The sequence below is a fragment of the Nicotiana sylvestris genome, chromosome 11 (assembly GCF_000393655.2).
Source record: "Nicotiana sylvestris chromosome 11, ASM39365v2, whole genome shotgun sequence".
In the NCBI taxonomy this organism is placed as follows: domain Eukaryota; kingdom Viridiplantae; phylum Streptophyta; class Magnoliopsida; order Solanales; family Solanaceae; genus Nicotiana; species Nicotiana sylvestris.
This window is the reverse complement of record NC_091067.1, coordinates 47,599,202-47,608,645: the sequence shown is the minus strand read 5'-3', so window position 1 is coordinate 47,608,645 and position 9,444 is coordinate 47,599,202.

The window sequence follows — 9,444 nt, the reverse complement described above, 5'->3', positions numbered from 1 at the left end:
CGGGCCACATATTAAAAGGTTTCTACGACCAAGCGGCATAAATTCCACCATCGTTGGGAATTCAATAAAAGCTAGGGGTTGATTACAGCTCGAATCACAACGCGATTCGGATACTGGACCCGGAAATTGCAATATGCCTAAGGGCATGACGTAAATACCACCATCGCCAGAGTCTCCATAAAATCTAAGGGTCGATTACAGCACAAATCGCAACATGACTCGGAGACTAGGCCCGAAGATTGTGATACGCCTACGGGCACGACACAAGTGCTACTGTCGCTAGGGTCTCCATGAAATGTAAGGGTCGATTGCAGCTCAAATCGCAATGCGACTCGGAGACTGGGCCCGAAGATTGCGATATGCCTACGGGCACGGCACCAGTACTACTGTCGCTAGGGTCTCCATGAAATGTAAGAGTCAATTACAGCTCGAATCGCAATGCGACTCGGAGACTGGACCCAGAAAATACAATGTGCCTAAAGGCGCGGCACCAGTGCCACTATCATCGCCCGAAGATTCGATGAGATTTAAAGGCCGATCACAGCTTGAGTTGCAGCACGACTCGGAGACTGGGCCGCTAAAATAGCTAAAATGCAATATGCCTAAGGGAATGGCTCAGAAGATATCGTCATCAGCCTACTAAATCCCCAGGCCACGTGCCCGCAAGATCACTTCAGCCCAGAAGCACAAAGGGTTGTCATCATCTGCCTATGCTGGAAAGTAAAAACCTATGGGTCAATTGAAGCTCGAGTCGCGGCTTGACTCGAAAACTGGACCCAAAGCGGTTGGAACAACAAATGCCCAAGGGAAAAAGATAAAAGCGACTACCATCTGCCCGCACGAGCACAAAAGATCCGAAGGCGAGAAAGCTCGAGTCGGAGCCCGATTCAAAAACTGAGCCTAAACGGCCAGACCGAGCACGGAGGCCCCAGCACCTGCTCATGCCAAGGATCACATTTAAGAGTCCCCAGACCATCTGATCAGTTCCGGACCGAGAAGTACCTCGCCAAACGCCAAGGCCAGTCTGCCTGATCGAAAGCAACAAAAAAAGGGGGTACAGAAGAAATAAAACTTCAAAAACTTCTCCTTATATATATATATATATAACATATGTGCAAGAAAAAGCGTATTCTCCATATGCAGGCATACCCTACATATATCCAGAGCAAAGCAACAAAATGACAAAATCTACATTCTGTACTAAGAGAACTACAGCTTGCCAAAATTTCCCTCTGCAACATCGATGAGAAGCGACCGAGCATTTCGTTCCTCTGCCCGTGCTTAAGGCAATTCCTCCGAGAGAACAAAGCCCCTTGCACCGATATCTTCGAACACCTCCCTCCGGGATTTACAGCGAACATATTCCTTGATCCACCGCTCCTGGTCTAGGGTTTGCTTCAGCTCATCTTGGGCATCAGCAGCGTCCTTCCCACAAATTGACATCTCACGATAGGCCTTGTCCCGGTTCAGCGCCGCCTCCATCTGAGCGTCAATTATCTCAGCTTTGACCTTCGAGAGATCAAATTCAAGTTTCCCGATCATATCCGCTCGAACTTTGGCGTTGTCTTGAGTCAAGCAAAATTGGACCTCGAGGGCAGGAACCTTGGCCGAAGCATTCATCTCCTCCAAAGCTCGAGCCCGCGCTTGAGCCCTTAGCTCCCCGCAAGCAATTCTAATGCGGTTAACATCGCCTATAAGGTACTTCAGAGCCTCCGACTTTTTCCACAGCTGATACAGCAAAAAGAAATCAGCCTCAAGGTCAGAAAGGAGTGAAGCACACACTACAAGAAATTACCTGCTCCGCCAAATAGCTCTTATAGTTTGAGCTCCGGTGCGCCTCATATCGCCAACGCTGCAGCTCGACTTCCCTCTCCTCGCTGAGGAGCCTATAGGACTCGCCCTCATCCCGAATTTTCTGAAGCTTGGCCCCTTGATGGAGTAGCTCATACCTAAGCCTATCACAGGCCTGCACAAGGAAGGATCAATAGAGGGAGGAGGACACGGGATACAGGTGAACTATGCGTAAACTCACCACAAAATGGATCCGATGGACTTCCTCAAAGTTAAAACACGCTCCTGTTGATTTTTCCCCTACGGCCCTAGAAAAGCCAACTTCATGCACGGCATGCTCACTCAAAGGAACCACCGGCCGGGAATCGGGCACTCTGGGAACAGCAGACTCGAGTAGCATCCCCTCCTCGGAGATATGAGCCTGACTGGAATCGTTGAAAGCTCTTTTGCATCGCAAGTTCCGATCCCCCTTGTTGTCATCGTCCCTCAAGCTAGAGCCAAACGGCTCCTTCCCCTTTTCAGAGCAACACTGCCTCATCCTGAGGAACCGCCCGACATCTACAAGTGGTGAATCCAGCACAAACGGAAGGGAAAAGTGTTGCCTCTGGTATACGAAGGCAGAGCAAAGGAAACGTGTGTACATACCTCGGTGTTACATCCCCCATCCGGTTCAAAGCAGAGCTCGCCACCTGCATTCATCACACGACGAATGGGTCACCAGCTTCCGGACCTAGCCGGGCAGATCATGAATTTCACTCGGCATCCATGAAGTTGCTGTAATAAAAAAAACAACATTATTACTATCTGATTTTTGCCATAGACAAGATCTAAAAAAGCGCCAAATGCCTCACTTACGAGCGTGATTCCACCCTTCAGGAAATGGCAAGAACTCCACAAGGATGATGTCAGCCGCCCGAACCCGGACAAACCAACTGGCCCACTCTCAATCCTCGCCTTCCTCGTCGTCTATGACAAAGGGCGTGGATGAGCGGCACCTCAGAGTTAGCAGGCCTCGATGATGAAAGGGTCGATATAGCCTGACAAGGTGATCAAGCGTGAATTCAAGCCCGGCCTTCTCTGCAAAGAACCTCATCATCAACACCATTCGCCAAAATGACGGATGAATCTGCGCCAGGTTGACCCGATACTACAGACAATATTCAAGCACAATCCTATCAGGAGGGCCAAAGGCGAAAGGATATAAATACAAGTTCAGGAATCCATCAACAGAATCCGCGATACCCTCGTCGGGGGAAAGCGCCTGCAGGACTATCCCTTCGCTCTACCCACAGTATCTCCTCGGCATCTCCAGATGTTCTCCCCTTAGCAAAGACGTCGTCTCCAAAGTGAACTCCCTTGATTCCAGAGCATCAGGAGCAACACCCCCGACCCCTTGTCGGATCGACCCCAAAGTGGTTTCCATGGCTATGGTGAAACTGATAGGCCAAAGCAAAGGTACACATTAATACTTTCACGCCGAGAAAGATGAGTACCCTATACCAAAACGGAAAGGCGGCTATTTGAAAATAGTTGAGTCTTGCGAAGAAGCCGAAGCCGCTCCACATATATGCGAAAGGTAGCAAAGATTCACCTACCCGAGGCAAGCCCCGGGAAGCCAACAACCTCGGTACAGATCGACAGGTCGATATTCGACACCGAAAGCATCCTCTAACGAGGAGTCATAATGCGAAGAGTCGTTCGTATTATCTCCATGCTCGGGGCAGCACTCTACGACAAGAAACCCCATCCTAAAGAGGTCAGGCCTCGATGAGCTCTCAACGACTGGCACTCAGTGCAAGGCAAGAAACTGATCTCACAAGTCTCTCTCTCTAAGGGGGAAGAGCAAATGTAGGAAGCTCCGACCGCGAAAGCTACACAAAGGTCGGAGGAAGCACCCCAAATACATACCAGCTCCTCAGTAGAAGTCTATCTTATACAGTCTAAAGGGGCCATCTACATCCATACTAATGGGGACCCCCGGGTACCAAAAGATGACCTACATCTGGAGCAACGCCCCCGGAAACCCCGAAACTCAACACATGATCACTGAACAACTTGGGGGACTTCTATAGCCCCGATCCATCAGATCGACCCAGAGTTGTCTCGAAATATGTCGATGGGATTGAAAAGAACCCATGTCAATCGGCAAAAGATCAGAACAAACACTTACATCCAAGCTAGATATCAGCGATCAACAACACAAAAGAAAATATTCGAAGAAGCCTCGAAGGGCATGAAAACATACAGAAACAAAGAAAAAATTGAAAGCAAAGATCAACAAAGTTCATTTCTTATCCATAAAAGTTTCTGTACAAGCAGCCCTCGAGGGGTCGTTACATACAGTTACAAAGGCCTACGGATGATTTCTACGCCTAAAGGAGAAGGCAAAGGGATGCGCACGTAAGGTGAAGACCTGGAGACCGATCCACCTCCGAAAGTCCACAGCAGGCCCCTACAAGCGCACCTCCGCGGGAGTTCATCCCAACCTTCCACATTGATATCCCTAAATGGACAGAGTGAGTGATAGGAAGGGATGAAAAAATGCCATAGCTCTCCGAAGCCCGAGGACCTTCTTTGGCCAAAGAAGCCTCAAAGAGACAGCGGACCGAACAGTCCTCGGTCCCGCTTGCACGACTACTTTGGATCCACTTCTTGGAACGTCCAGCCGTGCAAGCCCCCAACTCGAAGTAGAGTGCTACGTCGAGCTGGGGTATAAAGGTGAGCAGCGGTGTATAGTCCGAGCCCCCTTTTGAGCAGCAGAGCATAATCCGAACAATCGTCTATATAAGGGAGGGACCGACTCCCTGTCTATCATCGCCTCGACCCAGAAGTAGCGGCAAAAGTCAGCATATCAACAACCACGGTGGTAGCAGGACAGTACATCTGCGTCCGGCGAAAAGAAGCTCTGGCAGAAGGCCACAAAACAGTCCAAGGAAGCTCCTCCAAATATCATTAAGATCATAAGCCATAGCCATGATGTTCAAGGGGGGGAAGAAGGAGATAAGAAAAGAAAAGGCAATCGAGCTAGCGGAAACTGTGAGATGTTGAAAAATAAGGCCAAGGCACCCCCCATTTATAGGGGATTACGGCACGGTCATCCATACTTCGGAAGATTGGTCGACCAGTGCAGTTAATGTATCTACGAAAATTGAACCGGCGGTGGTACTTTCACATTGGGAAGCAAAACTTAGAGAACACAATGAACGAGGTCGGAAAGCACGAGCCAGGGATTACATCATCGGTATAACATTGCCAAAAGAAGCTCGAGGAGGCAAGTGTCAAAATCATTTCCCACCTCTTTGATATGGGAAACGCGGAGACTATCTGTATACGGTAAAATCAGAGGACTTAATTTTCCACTATCGAGACATTCCGGAAGCATGCCTCGGGATTTCAAGGGTAGGAGGTCGCAACCTCGTCCTCGACCTCGGGGCTCGTCGAAGCTCAACTTGGAGGAAACAAAGGACGAAGCCAGGACAGAGGAAGAAATCCTCTAGGCATATGGCTACGCCTGACAAACGCGGCCTATCCGGAGCCTATGCTGAAGCATCACGTCAAGCCATCCCATCGTTGTACTTTGTAACTAACCCCCACATACTTGTAGCCGAGTCTCCCCCTCTATATAAAGGGGGCTCACACCACTTTGTAAGGGACTGATGTTGCTCCATTTCTCCACAAGTGCAATAATATCTCTCTCTCTCTCTCTCTCTCTCTCTCTCTCTCTCTCTCTCTTTTCTTCTAAGTCATTTGTTCTCATTGGTCCGAGGCCACCTCGCATTCGTTGTTTTCTTACTTGTTCTTCACCCATCTAGTTGTGCAGTGGCCATAAAGAGCCTTATTTAATCGTATTTTTGCTTTTTATTCCTTCCCCAACTGTCCCCGATAGCTCGATCCCTACTCAAGCCTCATCCCCGAGGCCTCCACCGATCTGCTCCGCGCCCGGGAAATAGGCCCCTTCAATTTGCTCACTGCTATGTCTTAGCTCGTATTTTATCTTTACACTTAGCATCTCTTGCATCAAATGCCCTCAAAACTAGATCGAGAATAGATCACGTATTTTTAGAATCTCATTTACAAATTTAATTGTTGTTACTATTTTCACGGTAAATAGTAGGTGATTTTACATGGTACCATTCAGCTTTCATATAAGCAATTGTATTAGGTACTTAGAGAGTTCAAGTTAGTGTTAACTTGAAGTTGTCGCAACAGACCACAACGGGATTAGAGTTAATCCTTAGGTTTACAAAGAGTTTTGTAAATGTTGTTTTGGCTCAGTGATTTTAGTGGAAGTCTGGGAAAATCCTACTGAGTAGTAGGTGGTTTTTTTTACCTTTTGAGCCAGGTGTTTTCCACGTAAAAATCTCTGTGTTCTTTATTATTTGTATTTACTCTTTCGCAAACAGTAGTAGTTGGAACACCTAGAAGAACCAGGTTCTTCTATAGTTCAGTTAAGCAAAAATTGGGTACCACACAAATCGCCCCCCTCTTGTGTGGTATTGATGTTTAAAACATCAGTACCCGATCTCGAGGACCTCCACCAAAAAGAAGATAGTCTCCAAGAAGCAATTTATATCATTACAAGTCCTAAGATGGTACCCGATCTCGAGGACCTCCTCCAAAAGAAGATAGGCTCCAAGAAGCCATTAATATCATTACAAGTCCTGAGATGGTACCCGATCTAGAGGACCTCCACCAAGAAGAAGATAGGCTCCAGGAAGCCATTGACTTCATCCTAACTCTCAAGATGGTACCCTATCTTGAGGACCTCTCTCAAAAAGAAATTAAGCTCTAAAAAGAGTCACTCATATATAAGCTCAACCTCGAGGTGGCACCCTACTTTGAGAATTTTTGCTATTGCGACTACGGACCATCTACCCGATTCTCCGGACCTCAAAATATCTAAGCTCGAGCCAACTCCCGTTCAAAAGCTACCAAGAAAGCCTTAGGGCTATCTTTCCTCATCGGATCAAGCTATCTCTATTCTCAGACACCCGAGCAAAATCCCCCTCGAGGGGTATCACGGGGTTTGAAGAGCTAAGTTTCGTTCTGAAAATTTGAAACCTTACTCTCATCCAACTCGAAGTCGGGGGTCCCGATGATCCGAGTTTATCAATCCAACCCGGGATCGGTCTAATGGACGGCAAAATATTCCACAGGGAATCGGGTTAATTAGTCAAGAGCCGAAGAAATACTCGCACCCAGGCTCAACGTTCGTACCAATCGGTAGAGTCATGCATTTAGATTCTTCGCAGATGCAGATAAAGAGAAATATAGCATAAATCAGAAACAAATTGAAGAGACATCTTTATATTCATAAGCATATGATTACAAAAGCCCACGGAGGATCCTTACATATGGTTACAAAAGCCCATGAGGGGTCCTCACACAGAAACAATGAAGCAAAAAAGTACATATATAATAAAAGGCTAGAGCCTAATCCATTCTCGGGGGTACATCCTCGACGGAAGTGTCTTCGAACACCACCTTCTCGGGACATCACCTCGATATTCCAAAGTGGCATCTTCAAGGGAGAATATGGAGAAGAGCAAAGTGACGCAGAAGAAGCAAAAAAAGATGAAGGAGCGGAGAGGGATGAAGAAGTGGCTGGGTGAAAAATCTCACTAGTATGGATTTCGCTAGTGCTACTATTGTGAAGCCACTTCTTGAGACGTTGCACCGGTGTGGGATGCAACAGTTAGCAGATAGTACCACCTAACTGCACGGAAAGAAAAAGGAGTGAGGCGCCTCACCAGTTAATTAGGAGAGAATAGTGGAAGTTCATAGTCTGCATATCCTCTAATGCGAGGATAATTTGAGATTTCTCTCTCATCACCTCGGGTCAACAACAACAACAACAACAACAAATCGGTACAATCTCGCTCAGTGGGGAAAAGCCTTGGAAAAAGTCCATGGCGTAATTGATAAGAACGCCTCCATGTAACCTTAAGGCCACAAGCCACAAACATGGGAAATAATAATGGATGAAGATGAAGAGAGGAAAGGGGCGAACGGCTGTTGAAGAACGCTTGAATGAAGAATTGGTTCCAGAAGATTCCCATTTATAAAAAGGGTGGCAGCGTAATCAACGGCGCCATCAATGTCTTTGAAAGACGTATCGGCAGGCGCAATCAATGTATTTTTGGGAGCTGAACCGGCGGCAATATTATCTCTTTGGAGAATGAAAATCAGCAATGCATTGAATGATCTTGGAAAGATGAACCGGCGAGATGCCTCAGTTATCACAAAGGCTTACATCATAAGTGTGACATCATCGCGGGAAGTCCGGAGAGATGGATATCAAAGTCATTTCTTATTATTCCACTCTAAGAAATGTGGGGACTATCTATATACGGTAAAATTGGAAGGTCCAATCTTCCGTCATCACGATGGCCCATAAGCACATTTCAAGAGCTCGAGGCTATGGTCGAGGCTCATCCTCGAGGGGCTATCATCGCTCAACATCAAGGCAGTATAAACTAGCGGTTATGATGAAAAAATGGGGAGTTCCCAAGGCGCGTAAATAGTGTTGACAAAGCCTAGTGGACTAGCCTAAAAAAGAATACAACAACAACAACAATGACCTAGAGAAATCCCACTAGTATGGTCTGGGGAGGGTAGTGTGTACGCAGACCTTACCTCTACCCCGAAGGAGTAGAGAGGTTGTTTCCGAAAGACCCTCGGCTCAAGAAGACAAAAAGACGAAAGGAGACATTAAATGGTTGTACCAGCCCATATCTTTGTAATAAATGCACTTGTACTATGTTGGGATTCCCCCTCATATATAAAAAGGATCCTTGTCATTTTGTAAACATCTTATGCTCAATACTAAATACACAAGAACATTAAATGGTTTGATTCATGCGGGAAGGGATTGTTAGAGTACTAATTTGGCTTATTTGAGGTAAGTATATTGCCTAACCTTGTGTGAGAGAATACCCCTTAGGCGCAATCCCTAATTCGTTTATTTCTATGATGTGATAGTGACATGTACATGAGGTGATGAGCATTTATACGGGTACTATGTGTGATTTTGATCGGAATAGACCGTAAGCTATTAATATGCTTTAATGTGATAATGAACTTTATATGAAACATGTTAAGATCACTTTATGACTATTTCATTTACCACATTGACGTAGCCATAGTAATGCTTTATTTATTGAATATCCCTCCACTTTTATGATTATTTGTTATGTCCTTGTACACTATTGTTGAAAGTTGTGAGCTTATAGCTTGATGAAACTTTGGTATCATTATTTGTGATATTGTTTCACTTGGTGTAATGTTGTTTGGTATTATGGCACTTGTGGACATGTTGGGTGGATTGATTGGGGATGTTAGCCTGAGATCATTGCTGTGTGATTGTGTCTATTGTTGTGCACGAGGGGCGAAATAAGGATGGCGTTATCTTGGGCTGCCCACATGACGAAATAAGGGTGGCTATATGCGCATGTGGCGAAATAAGGGAGACATTTCATTGTTATGTGCACATGCGGCGGAATAAGGGTTGCATTGTTGATGATGTTATGTGACATTTTGGGGTTTCCTTTTTGTTATTGTGATTGTTTTGATACGGGGTTGATATTTTTATGGCATAATTGTTTCTGAAATTTCATTTTTACACTTGCATGAGTTACTAGTTTTTATTTGACG